The sequence below is a fragment of the Leiobunum rupestre genome, chromosome 11 (genome assembly GCF_980474605.1).
Source record: "Leiobunum rupestre chromosome 11, qqLeiRupe1.1.hap1, whole genome shotgun sequence".
Taxonomy (NCBI): Eukaryota; Metazoa; Arthropoda; class Arachnida; order Opiliones; family Sclerosomatidae; genus Leiobunum; species Leiobunum rupestre.
Genome location: NC_143394.1, coordinates 25214535 through 25229554, shown reverse-complemented (window position 1 = coordinate 25229554; position 15020 = coordinate 25214535).

The following is a 15020-nucleotide window of genomic DNA, read 5'->3' as shown; positions in this document are numbered from 1 at the left end:
ACCGAATTAAATTGTTAAAAAGCTTTAATAATTACGATTTATAACAAACGTTGATATCGCCGGTTAATGTGTTTCAAAGTAGGAAAGCTCCACACTAGTCGTTCTATCATTACTCCGGATTTTGATTTTGAATAATAAGGGGAAATTAAAAAAAAACAATTGAGCTACCTTCTTTCCAAAACTACGTATCTTCTTAAGATTTGTGTACAAAGTTACGTGGTTTTGGAAATAAGGTCATAGATATATGATCTATGAATAAGGCAGCGTGATGTCTTTATAAGAAACGTCGTCGTTGTTTGTAGGTGGCGCTGACCGCGGTCAACTGTAATTTCCAACCAATTTAAGTTGAGCTTCTACGTCACTTACATCCGTGTGCATTGCTGCGATACCTGCTACTTCCAAGAAAAAAAATATTCGAGACTGAAAACTATGGCTAAGACCTCTTTTGAACGTAGACGAAATCAGTAAGACGTAGCGCATTAGCCGACAGTCACTTAGATAGCATCCCCGCCATGCGGGAGGGCCCCAGGTCTTCGGGGGACCTTAAATTCCTATCAAATAATATGCTAAATGACGGCTGAAAGCCTGAAACCCCGAAAACACTTTTTCGGGCGTGGGGGGGGGGGGCGCTCGGGGGTCTTAGCTTCACCACTGTTAGCAGACGTTACTGACAAATAAAGTTTTAAAACCGACGCGTACATTTATGAAAAGGTATTGTTTATATTTGGATTACACGCTTTATTATTTCAAAGCACAACCGAAAGGAAACGATTCCAAAATTAACCCATTTTTCACACTGGTAGATGCTACATATTATACAATATGTGGCTAACAAATGGTCGACACCGCAACGCCACCTAGAACCGTTTAAAAATATATATATATAAATATATTTTTTAAATGATTTTTAGTCAATTTGAGCCCATTCCTTTTTTATAAAACACAGTGACCTGTATAAAACAAATTTTCCTTTCTGCTTTCAAATTTCGCGTTTGGCATTTCTTGGCATTTTTTCGAGCTTGAATTTGGCATTTTGTAAATCACAGAGTCGCAACATTGTCCCCCCCCCCCTAAGCACGGCCCTGCCCCCGCGAGCCCATTCCCCCCTTCTCTTGGCTCAATAGTTTTATCATACGACCGAATTCTTCTCCTTTGTATTGTATTAATGTAAATGTCAAACTTATAGTGTGATGTCTGACTGGCATCTTGGTGGCCCCAGGTTTGAAATTACTTTAAAGAGTGATGTATTTGGGAATTTCTCGTTATCTCTTTAGGGACCCCCGCAAATAAAGTGAGCATCATGACGCTCAGCAACCCAACCAGCCAGCCAAAATCGCTGGTCCCAAGTGCCCTGATTGGGACATGAAGTTCCCGCCAATTGAAACCATGTGACGAATTGGTAAAACAAAACCAAGCAGTTGGAAAAGAATCGACAGATCGCAAGCTGGGTTCTCTCGTCCGATGGGGAGAGAACTCGCGAGAACCGCATCTGACCTGTCCATTCCTAAGCTCCATTGTTATTCCCAAAATAGTGCGCGATAAATAAATAAGTCCGCGAACGGAATGAGTTTCAATCATCCGTTTAGTTCGTGCGTGCGTGAATGCCGATATATGTGCTCGCTTGGCTCTCAGCTATAAGTAAACTACGCCCAAGAGCAAACTGAACCATGGACTCTCGAACCAGACGAGTTAGTAAGAGTCTTTATCGACTGCCGACCAGAGGTGGTTATTTCAAATGACATACAGTAGCATTTGCCCTCTTGAATATTGTTCAATTGTTTTTCCTTTGTTTTGTTATTTTATAATGTGTACATTAATTCCTCAATTATACCCATGTTTTATTTATTAAACTTCTTAAATTGGTTTTCTTTTATGTTTGGCAGCTTTCAATCTCGTAATTGAAGCTAACGCCTAGACATCCTAATCAATCTCGCTAACCCCACATGTTAAAGTTAAGTGAGAGGGTCGCCGGGAATCCTTTAGGCTAGGAATAGCGACTTAAGTTTTGGCAGAAAAATTTATGAAAAAACAAATTGAAAAAAAAATAGAGATGGCGCTATTTTGTTTGACCTTCAGACGTAAGAAGAATAAAATTTTACCTTAAGCATTTAATACGCTTAAGCTTTAACCTTTAGAGATATTTTAGAATCTTGGTTATAGCTGCAGCAAAACGAGCCACCCTTAAGAAATATATCTCGCTTTCATCACTTCTAAACATGTAACAACTCTTTTTATTTGACAGAAGAAAACGAAGATCTCCCAGGTTCGAGAGCTTAGGCCCATCTCAGAATGCGGGTCGGGCCCCTGAAATTGGTTTGGCACTAAAATTTTTAGTACATTTGTAAAAATATAAAATAATTTAATTTTATGATTGTTAGTTTAAATTATTTGATTAAATTTCATATTATTTTACTTTTATACGAAACTGAAACATCACTTAAAACAAGTGGCTTTCGGTACAAACAATGTTCTTTTTGGATGGGGGAGAGATCACCGAAAAGTTGGGTCCCCCTCACATCAGTTTCTATTTATTATTATTCTAGTTTTGTATCTTCGAAATCACATTGCTTAGACAATATGCAATCCAAGGTTACGGTGTCAAGGTATATGGGTGTTCTTCTTTTCGGGTACTAAATTTTATTTTTGTTTTTGCCGCGTGCTATTTTGTAAACAAACCCCGTTTCTATATTACCCGTAAAATTAAGTCAAAGTTTAGGTTTTTAACTGTTAAAGTTTATTCATGAAACATCTCGGCGCATTGTCTAAATAAGTGACTTTTTTATTGCACGCCAGAGGGAGAGAGAGACATGCTCTATACGCTTTGTAAAAATGGGGGAAATTATTTTAGTCAGTGGGGGAGCTTGATGAGTGTTCCTTGTCTTCTAACTTTTGGGCGGGAGGACGCTGGATACGTCATAAAACCAATTCAGTGAAAAGTGACTCCCAAATTATTCGAAGAGCTACCACCCTCCTTCTTATGGGGTGCTAATATTTTCGTTTATAGAGTTGCCCTCTACCTCTTTTTTAACTACTGTTCGGTTGCCCAAATCTAATAAAACCTCAGTAACAAATAGAGTAAAGAAGGGCGCGGAGATCAATTAGAAAGATGTATTCTCCGACCTTTACCGAAGGATGGTGAAAATGTTATTCAACATCTCATTTAGATATTAATTTAAACTAAACGCTCATGTTTTTAAATCATATCACTATCACATGCATCTTGTGAACTAGAAGTTAATAATTTATACTGTGGTAACTAATAAGCGACGAGCTTGAACTAGAAATTTCGACTTAAACTTTAGGATAATCATTTGATAACGCTGTCCCTTAAAGGAAAAGTCCAGGTTGGGTAAAACTTGGGTCTATTTGAAAGATCATGTTTAAATATACTCAAAAACATCAGTCATAAAATTGTATCTTTTTTTAATGACGAGAAATTAATTTTTAAACGAGCGAAATTTACCCGCCAAGCGAGCTGCCATTTTCTTTCACTTTCCCTCCGCAGACCGCACGCGGAGCAAGGGCGCTCAGGGAACAGAGCCCTGTTATAGCGCGACCAGCGCGTGATTAAAGTCCTAAAACGTCACCGCGAAACAAAATGGCAGATCGCTTGGCGGGTAAATTTCGCTCGTTTAAAAATTAATTTATCGTCATTAAAAAATATGCAATTTTATGACTGATATTTTTGAGTATATTTAAACATGATCTTTCCTTTAAATTGGCATTCTTGCCGTCTGAGCTAGCTTGATTACTTATTTTTGCAAATTTGTTACCCCATCTGTTGGCAGAAACTGTTATTAACCATTCGTTAGTAGTGAATCTGGCCCATAACCTGCTTAATGATGAGAATTTTTAACGCGAACGAAACGAAATGAATTTATTTTTTGGCAAAACGAATAATTTTTTTTTTTTACCAAAAAGACTCTGGGCAATAATTTCCACATATCGTTACAAATAGTTATCAATAATTCCCCTTTAATATTTGAATATTGTTAACTATAGCCAATATCTCTTTTTGGTATAAGGTTGGGTTTTATGTGGAATATTTCGTATAGAAAGAAAATTCAGAAGAGCAATGCAATGGCTGGTCTTCCAGTTTTCGCTGGTTCCCACTTAAAGGAGTATTACCTCTGGTGTTTAGTAGGGTCTACCAAGCTTTAAAAAAAATCCACCCGAGGCGCTGCAGTCCAAGAGTAGAAAGATTTCCTAATAAAACCTCGACTTTCGCTCCTACTCGGGTCGGATTTTTGGGGACACAGTTGAGATTCGAGCGCCCGGCTGCAAGATTTTAAAGTGGCGTCTCAGTGTAACGACGTTCCTAATCGGAAACGGTGATCGGAAAATACTTATCTTACGCAAAACCAAGCTAAGAAACTAAAGCGCGATGAATTGTGTAAAGCTCGTGGCAATTCCCGAATTTATTTATTGTCCGCTTTGGATTAATTTGACTCCCAGAAAAAGGTTTGGATTAGAGAAGAGATGGTTAGGCCTATGCATTATTGTTCCATGAATTTGCATTCCAAAAATTTTCCCGTGAACTCTTTACTTATTGAACAACTTTTAGACTTCCACAAAGGTTGTCAATTACGTTTTAAATTTGGATTAAAAAGCGTGCACGACAATGTATCAGTCGGAAATGTAAACGAAGCTTTAATTGCGAGTGAACCTAATGAAACCGTAGACACTAGTTTTTTGGGGTGCCCTATTTCTGATAAATTTTTATACCCCTCAATATCTAAGTTGAGCTCAGCTTCTTTTACACCTGCACAATCTCCTACAAGATTACTAACATTGACACCACGTAAAATGTAAGTAATTAATGAATAATTGGCTGTTGACTTAACGATAATTAAGTATTTTATCACTTTCATAAGGCATCGAGACGTTGAAAATCCTGAGTCACCATTTGGATGATTGCGTAATTCAAATTTAACTAATTAAATTATTTAAATTATTTTTTGGATTTTTGAACCTAATGTATTATGTATATTTGTTTTAGTACAACAGCGGGTAGTACCTTGCGCAATGTTATAAAATAGCAGAATTGGACAAAGACAATACTTCGTACAACTCTGACTTTTTGCTCTTAAGTTAATTATGCCTTTAATTTTTTTAATTAATTTGATTTTTCTTGGTTATATAGAAAATTCGCATCCCCATATTAAACACCAACAAAATATTGGCACGCCGCAAAAAACCTAAAAAAAAAGTTAAAGCTGGTAATTGTCATTTGATTTTTTTTGTACTTGTAATATAATGTATTTTTTAAAACATTTCAGGCTGGTAGTAGAAAAGCAACAAGGCCACTGTTGGAGTGGGTGAAATCAATAGCGGATCATTTTTGGTTTGCTCTCAACACTGTGGATCGGACCCTATAAAAATGCGGGCAAGTGAAAAGGAAAAATTAAATTTGACTTTATTGATGACAATGTTTGATTTCAGTTGATGTTCTACACCACATTCAGGGGATACATGAATGGTCAACTGGCCAGTGCATGCATCACGAAAATTTAACTGTTCCTAGTGGGGACAAAGAATGGATAAAGAGAGGATCTCCACCTTTTGAGGCATTGAGGGCTGTTATATTAGATGCAGTTTTTTTTAAAGCTTCCATTATTGTGCAAATTTTAGGTACTATGTATAATTTTCTAGTTCGTAATTTGGTTCGCTAATATTTTTTTAAAATTATCAGACATACAGGGCCATTGGAAAATTTTCACAGCCTAATATTGAAGTACGCGTTGAAACGAAATACATTTGGGTAATTATTTTCTGACAGTCAAATTGTATTTAGTATTTTCTATATAGTAATTTTTTTTTAAACCTAAGATGGGAAGGATATATTTGCCGGGTCCTACTGGCAGCGATTGACCATAATGAAAATGTACATCGACCTAAACGTAAAAACCAAACAACGGACAACTTAATGTATTTATTTTTGCAGGTTCTAAAGCTGAACATAATTTAACTATTAATTAATTTTAGGTATGAACAACGTTACTCAAAAGTCAGCTATCAGTGGTGTCCATGAAAGTTAAAAATAACAAATATCACAGGTTTATGACAAATTTAGTTGACTTAATTTGTGAAGAAGAACGAAAGGATTCTTTGAAGATTTGTGATATGATTGAAGTTAACTCAAGAAGTATTAAACTGAACATTGCACCAACAGAGTGCCCAAAAAAGGTTGATCTTATTGAACAACATATTAGTAAATTTCACTCGAAAGATGTGTCCGATAGAAATGTGGATCAGATAGAATAATGAATTTACTTTACAACAATAAATGTCGTAAATTATATTTTATTTTTTATTGGGAAAATCTTTGGGTTACAAATCTTATAGCTTACAAAATACCATATTCTTGAAATCCTTTGCAAATACCATTGTCGGAAGGGAAAATCATCTGCGCAACATACTCTTTCCCTTGGTCGTTCTTGGGGTCTGCATTTTGTGCATAAGCACCAAACCGAAAACACATTTGCAGGCGGTGAGGGTGGCTGTGAAGGATTCTCACCATTACTTTGTAACTCCGTCTCTTCAACAATCGACACAGCTACAGAAGTAGCGAGTTCTTGTTGAGAGGCCTGTTTTTGAATCTCCGCTAGTTGACAAGTACTCGCACGTTGCAATAGAATCTTTTTAAGTATGTTGATAGCATCAATGCCAGTCAGGAAGTCCACTTGCTAAGAATTTAATATTATTTAAAGAAAACCTACGCACGGTTAGTGGATTATTTTTATTACCTGGTCAGTACTTGAGCGTATTCTATCAACATCGAGCTTCGCTGTTCCAGATATCAGCATACCAAGGGCTTTGAAAGTTACGCAACCATCAGATTTATTAATTTCCTTTCGTAAATCTTCTAATTTATCCAAGTATGGTACGCCAGCTTTGCGCTTTTTTCTGGTACATATTTTGTTTTTGGCACGCTTTGATATTAATGCTGGAAAATTAATTAAAAGTTCTATGAAATTATCAGAGTATTAATAGAAATTTTTGCTACTTACCAGTATTTGCATCTGGAGGGTATGGATTGTTATCACAGTCTACTACAACGTGACATTCTTTTTTGGTTTGGCTTCAAAGGTGAAGTCACTATGTAAAACAATATTATAAGTAACTAACTGACTAAGGTGAAGTTTAAATATATATTTAAAAATACATACCCAGAACTTGACTGTTCCTACACTTTTGTTTACATCCACACGTGTTAATTTGTGCACATTTTTGCTTTTATTTTACAGGACCATGGATTTTTACTTTTTTTTACCAAAGCAGCTTTTTTACAGACGCCACCTCCCTCAAAGTTCCTTTTCTCCGTTTAATTAATTATTAAAAAAGGTGGTCATCTTAAAGTTCCAGCAAAATAAGGCTTAAAACACTTCGTGGCGCGGGAAGAAAAAGACCACGCGTTGTACAACAGAATGAAATCGCCTCCAAAGTCGTTAGGAAATATCCTACCATTTTTAATAAAATGTAGTTAGGAGAAAACTCCTATGAATCACCCCAAAAATTATCCTATATTCCCCTAAATTCCTCTAGAGGTAATACTCCCTTTAAACACATCTTCGAAGTTCTTGGAACGATGAGGTAGCCCTCCTTAAATTTTCCATTTTTGGTTTCACATCGAATATATACATTTTCGAAGTGACACTATTGCTATGGACGGAATGTCGTTGAGTGTTGTTTGTTTGGCGGGGAAAGTGACGACACGGTAGATGGAGCTACAAGGTACACGCCGAGCTTTGGCGGAAAGTTTGAAATTTTGGTGGAAGTTTGAAATAACGCTTCGCGAATCGTTATATAGTCTTTCTGATGGGAAGTTTGAAATTAATAAAAGTTATTAAAAGAAAAAGAATTAAAAATGTAATAGGATTATTTTTACGGGAAGTTTGAATTAGACAATTTCTTTCGATGTGCTAGAATAGGATTATAATTGGCGGGTGGCAGGAAGTTTGAATATAACAATTTCTTTCCATATGCTAGAAATGGATTATAATTGGCGGGTGGTGGGAAGTTTGAATTAGGAAATTTCTTTCGATGTGCTAGAATAGGATTATAATTGGTGGGCGGCGAGAAGTTTGAATTAGGCAGTTTCTTTCAATGTGCTAGAATAGGATTATAATTGGCGGGTTGCGGGAAGTTTGAATTAGGCAATTTCTTTCGATATGCTAGAATAGGATTATAATTGGCGGGTGGCGGGAAGTTTGAATTATGCAATTTCTTTCGATATGCTAGAATAGGATTATAATTGGCGGGATGTTTGAATTATATAATTTCTTTCGATATGTTATAAAAGGAATATTTTTCGACGTTGTCAGTTAATTATATTGGATTATTATTGCACATCGTAAAACATCGAAGGTAGCTTAACTATTTAACCTTTGATAATTTGCGTCGATGTGAAATAATATTATGGCTGGGCCGCCTTGTTTTCGCCTACGTGAGGCATTAAGTGTCGTCAACGGCTCTGCAACTATGCCAGGGCTAGATGTTATAAAGGGGTAGATCGTCCTTGGAAAGCGTATTAGTACCAAGACCTTCGGACGACACAGCTAGGACATTGGAAACAAGCCAATATATTACTCGCACCCTCTAGTTTGTAAGTTATGTCAACAGTGTCGAGAAGTTAACAAACGTGTGGATAGGATACAACTGGTTCTTTGTTTGTTTCTTTTTGTTTTATTATATTCTTAGAACCAATAAATAAATGAATTGATTGACCATTTACAGTTCTAAGTATTTTTTCTTTAAATGCTAACACTTAATATTATATCCTTAATTGATCCCCTAAACAATTTAATCTAAGACCTGTAAACTGTAAATTTTTTTATTTCTAAAATCCTAAATTTAATTTTAATACTTCATTACTCTTAAAAAAAGCCAAAAGAGTTTCGTAAATATTCTGTAAATAGAATTATCTCTGTCAGCTAGGAGCGATAAACACAGCACCCCACACAAGGTAAACGCAACCCGTAAAAAGCCGTGCATTTTCTTGTGTAAATTTTTCATTAATTAGACGCTTTAGCGCTTGCTGCCGTCGGAAGGGGAAATTATTGAAATTGTCTTCCCCCTTATCCGTAATACGTTCAGCGAAAATTATCGTCCAATGAAATCTGTACACAACACTGCGTCGCGTTGGCGTGTTTAAACGCTAGCTGCGTTCTCCTTGTGTTTGTGGCGCATAGCTGTCAGCAACCAAACTACTCGCTTTTCATTGTATTTTAGATATTTAATCCTTATTATGCTTGGTATAGCTAAAATATTTTGTAAATTAAAAAAATATATATATTATAACGTCGGTCGTTACCTATATACAAATATAGTTATCATTCGTTCATCCTACAAAATATTTAATATTGCTTTAAGTTAATGGTGCTAATGAATAAAGTCGTTAGATATTTCGTTAGATACAATACTGTTTGGTTATAAATTTTATGCATGTTAACGAAATTTTCACTCTTTCATCCAAAGCTAAACTCCCTACTTCCTTTCGTCCAAATTTCGTGGCTTTTTGGGTTGTCTTTTAGAGGGTAGCCTGCATGGACCATTTGCATCATTCTTATTTACTTCCGTGTTGGTCGTCTGTTGTTGTCTATTTCGTCGCTAGAGGATTCATTGTTTAGGATATACCCTATCTTCATTTTATCAGTAGAGGTGACATTCATGTAAAATGGTTCCACTGCATTTCAGGAAGGTCCGCAAGTAGCATCCCATATGTAGCACAGCGCTGTCGGTTAGTAGTCGGTTAAGAGACTGAGAGTCGGTTAAAGGTTGGGTCGGTTTTGCCGACTGAAGCCGACTACAGTCCAATTTTTTTACTTTTTGCCATCGGCGGCTAAAGTGGTCACTAAGCAGACGGCCATTTCAACACTCCCAATTCAATGTATTCGTATGTGCCGACTATTTACCCCAATTTTGATAGTATGAGAGGTCGACTCAAGCAACCATCTACCGACCTCAGTGAATCGGTCTTAGGTCGGTGAAATTAACTGACATACGGCTAACTAATGTACGACTGATCTTGTGGTCGTTTTTACCAACCTTTCTGTTTTATATGTGTTGTATGTGCCGGCTGTTTACCAACACTGTTTCGGTTGACCATTTTACAATCGTCATGAACGACCCTAACTTTGATGTACAATTGTCGGGTTAAACAACTATCTGCCAACGTAAAACAATTGTACCTCAAATTTTTATTATGAACTGATTTGCGGATAGGTAATTGTCGACTCAATTAATTGACGGTTTTACCGACTTAGGAATTAGTTTCCGACTAGCTAGAATGAGAGTGGCTAAAATAAGATACAGGATATGCTATTTGGGTAAGCGTCAACGACAATTTGCCACCCAAATAACTAGACACGTTTATATAGTTGGCTTTACCGACAGGCTAGACATTTATTATATACTTATTCAAAAATTGTGCTAGATTTAAGTGACATCTATATTGAAATAGTAAAATTTATTAAAAAAGTCTATTCAAATTAGTTGAACTAACAATCTATTGTGATTAATTGGATTGAATTTGAATTTGAATTTGAATATTCATCATATTTTAATTTATGTGTTATAACTAAAGTTCGTTAGCTGCACTACCAAACAAATTCCTTTCTATCGCGTACCAAGTGATATTCAGGACTCTGAGAGAGAAGGGGAAAGGCGGAAAGCCGGTAGTTGCTCGCTGCATGTCGTGGCCTAAAGTTTTAGTTTTACTTTACTCGACCGTGATAAATTTCTATCTCTATGGTGTAAATACTTGTAATGATAATTTAGATAATTTTTGAAATTTTAAGAAGTTGAAAAATAGCAGTTAGTTATTCTCTTCGGCTATTTTGAACAATAGCCCCGTCACCTAGTTTCCACTTTTTAGTTACACCATACCAACGTACTTATTAAGGGGAATCTAATGGTGCAAAAATTATAAGCCGCAAATAATTAATTTTAAAGATATTCTAATTTAAAGATGTACGAACCGAAGGGTTCGGGGCATAGAATTCACTCCGCGGCGAAGAGAGCTCGCCGTCGCACCGTTTTTTCTCGGTCGAAAATCAGCCTTTCTTTATTTATTGGGAGTGGTAATGTATGATGGAGCCAGTAAGACTGCAATATTCGCGATATATGCTGATGGCGCCAGTAGGACCACAATATTTTCGAAATATGCTGCTGTAGTAGACGTGGGGTCTAAGGATTAAAATGACGGTGCCCGAAACAAAGCTTTTGTTAAAGGATTAAAATGACGGTGGGCTACTGTATAGGTAGGAAAGAAACATTTCCCAAACCGTATTCAACGATTCTTTAAATTCCTAGATTTTAATGCGTTTTGGATAACGTGGGGCTGATGACGAAAAAGAAAAATGTGGACATGCAAAACATTACTATCTTACTATTTTCGGTATTTTCGCGGTATTTCAACGAATTTTAGGGGTTTTGGTGGGGAAAATAGGTTAGGTTATTTATATTACTAGGTCAGGCTTGGTGCTGTCCTCTAGGTTGCGTTATAGATGGCCCATAGCTTTTTTTAGTATGGGGTTGGGGAGGCGCCGCGCGCCCCCAGCGCTCGAACGAAGTGAGTGCGCGGCGCCGTTAGGCGCCATTACTTAGAAAACATTCAACGTTGTGTAAGTCAACATCACACAGAAGACATATAATATGACATAGTATGATTAAAAAAGCCTTAAATGCGCTTAAATACGGGGGAAAATCCCAACCCTTAAAAGTTAGTACTGTTTTGCATTTCAGCCTTCTTCTTTTTCGTCATCAGTCTTACGTTATCCAAAAAGTATTAAAATCTATGAATTTAAAGAATCGTCCACGTCATCAGTCCTACCTCATCCAACACGAGTGCGCGGCGTCGTCAGCCGCCAAGGTATAGTCTTTGGGCATTTTTTAATAAACTTTTTAAATAATGCTTTGCGGGGAATAATTTTCGCACCATTGGAATCTCCTTAAAAAGTACTTTAAGGGGGGTCGAGAAAGGGGGGCAAAGGGGGTGGCGGGGCTATTGTTCCATTTTACCTTATCTTATTTAAAGCAAGTGTCGGCTCGACGTCCAGTAGCTATTTTTTCAACAGATGTCGCTATCGTCGTAATAAAAACAAGACAGCTAAGCTACATTTTGACCCAAAAGCCGGGTACTTTTAGGTACCCCTCGCGTGATTGAACCATTTGTAAATAGACGGTAAAATAAATTCCAACGGCTTCCCAGCCTCTGATGGGTTTTTGAATTTGGGGGTACGAAAAAAGGGGAAACGTTTCGTGACAGCATGGCTGCCAGCCTCCCCACTTCGCGACTTTAATTGTCACTGAAGTCATTTCAATCGTTTTTCTCGTCTATTACGATTGATCTCAATTAATAATTTGTATTTTAATTTAAAGAATTCAAGTTATAGATAAATTTACAGTTAAACAACCATTTGGTCTAGCTTTTATTCCCGAAATATAATGGTCAGTTTACTTAGATGGCGCCACGTGCTCTACGAAGAATCATGATTTAGATATTTGTTACTCGGTGACAGTTAAAAATTGGCCTCTGCGCATGCTCCAATACCAACTAATCCGGTGTTCCCTCCCTGGCTAGTGTCCAGTTTTTAAGTGGCAATGACGGTTTAAAATTCCACCCCATTTATTTTACCGTCTATTGGTCAATAACAGGAATTATAGTAATTATAAACAATATTTGTTACATGGGATATATAATTTAGGTTAAGTCCACTAAATAGAGTATAAGTTGTCTAATTATAATACTCTGCAATGGTTATCTGACGACATTATTGTTTCGCTATTTTGAATTTCAGCTTCCTTTGCCATTAATAGATGGCACCACGCTCTCCACTAAAGTCGCGTTTTTCGAAGAATCGGATAGATTCATGGCCATCTCTAATAACAGGGGCCTTTTCATAATACAGGTGGCAACGATAGAGCCGACAGTTGCTTTAAAGAGCTATTATTTGTGTGAAAATAAGACAAAGTCGTAAATGATTAAACGTACCCGTGACATATAAATTTAAGCCTTTGCTTTATCAAATAATCATTTACCAATGCTTTTGTAATTTAGTTAAGCAAATTAATCATAATTATTCAGGATTGTACTCAGTTTTCCTAAATTTTTTTAGCTGGATATCGTTCAGGTGATGATGTTAATAAAAAGCTAAAGCAGTTTACGTGTAATCGTTATAAAATAGAGTTTCGACTGAAAGTTTCAATTTAGAAGTGGGTGATCTGTCGTGTAATATCAAAATATTTTTTACCTCTCCGAGGGGACAAAGTCCCCTAGGAGGGGTTATACAATCACCGTGTCTGTCTATCTGTCTGTCTGTCTGTGGGTCTGTCTGTCTGTCTGTGGGTCTGTCTGTCCGGCCTGCGAAGGGTAATCACTGCGTACGCAATTTCTCGAAGGGTTGGCAAAACCACCGTGTGACGGTGAGCGTTAACGGATTGCTTTGCGCTTGGTTGGTCTTTTTTCTACAACGCTCACTGTCGCGACAGTTTTAACTCAGTTTGATTGGATATTTCGTTATTATAATGTTTATGTGTAGGTTGTGATTGTTGAGTCCGTGTTGTGATGGTTGTGAATGTTGAATTCTTGTTGTTAATGTTGTGGGTGTGGAGTTTGTTGTGTTTGCGTGATGAAGGTTGCAGATGTTGGGTCTGTTGTGTTTGTATGGACGTTTTCTCTCCAACTTCTTCTTAATGTCTTTGGGACGGACCGAGTGCTGAGTGTTATACAACCTCTCAACGTCCAATGGCAGGGTTTCCACCAGTTGTACACGGTATTCGTCTTAGTATCAATTGGCGATTTTTTGGCGCCGGCCGCGAATCGAACTCGGGTCTGCCTCGTGCAAGAGGTGTACTCTAACCACTCAGCCACCAACGCTTGTTAGTATACGGTGTTTTTCTAAAAAACAACTTTGGCGAATGTCCTTTCCAAAGTTATAACGTTAGGTACTATATTTTATTCTACATCATTTTAAATATTTATAAATTATATTAATCTTATATTTAATTAAATATTTATAAATTATATTAATCTTATATTTAATTAAATATTTATAAATTATATTAATCTTATATTTAATTAAATATTTATAAATTATATTAATCTTATATTTAATTAAATATTTATAAATTATATTAATCTTATATTTAATTAAATATTTATAAATTATATTAATCTTATATTTAATTAAATATTTATAAATTATATTAATCTTATATTTAATTAAATATTTATAAATTATATTAATCTTATATTTAATTAAATATTTATAAATTATATTAATCTTATATTTAATTAAATATTTATAAATTAAATTTATCTTATATTTAATTAAATATTTATAAATTAAATTAATCTTATATTTAATTAAATATTTATAAATTAAATTAATCTTATATTTAATAAAATATTTATAAATTAAATTAATCTTATATTTAATTAAATATTTATAAATTAAACTAATCTTATATTTAATTAAATATTTATAAATTAAATTAATCTTATATTTAATTAAATATTTATAAATTAAATTAATTTTATATTTAATTAAATATTTATAAATTAAATTAATCTTATATTTAATTAAATATTTATAAATTATATTAATCTTATATTTAATTAAATATTTATACATTAAATTAATCTTATATTTAATTAAATATTTATAAATTATATTAATCTTATATTTAATTAAATATTTATACATTAAATTAATCTTATATTTAATTAAATATTTATAAATTATATTAATCTTATATTTAATTAAATATTTATAAATTAAATTAATCTTATATTTAATTAAATATTTATAAATTATATTAATCTTATATTTAATTAAATATTTATACATTAAATTAATCTTATATTTAATTAAATATTTATAAATTATATTAATCTTATATTTAATTAAATATTTATACATTAAATTAATCTTATATTTAATTAAATATTTATAAATTATATTAATCTTATATTTAATTAAATATTTATAAATTATATATGGGTAATTCCATGCCAA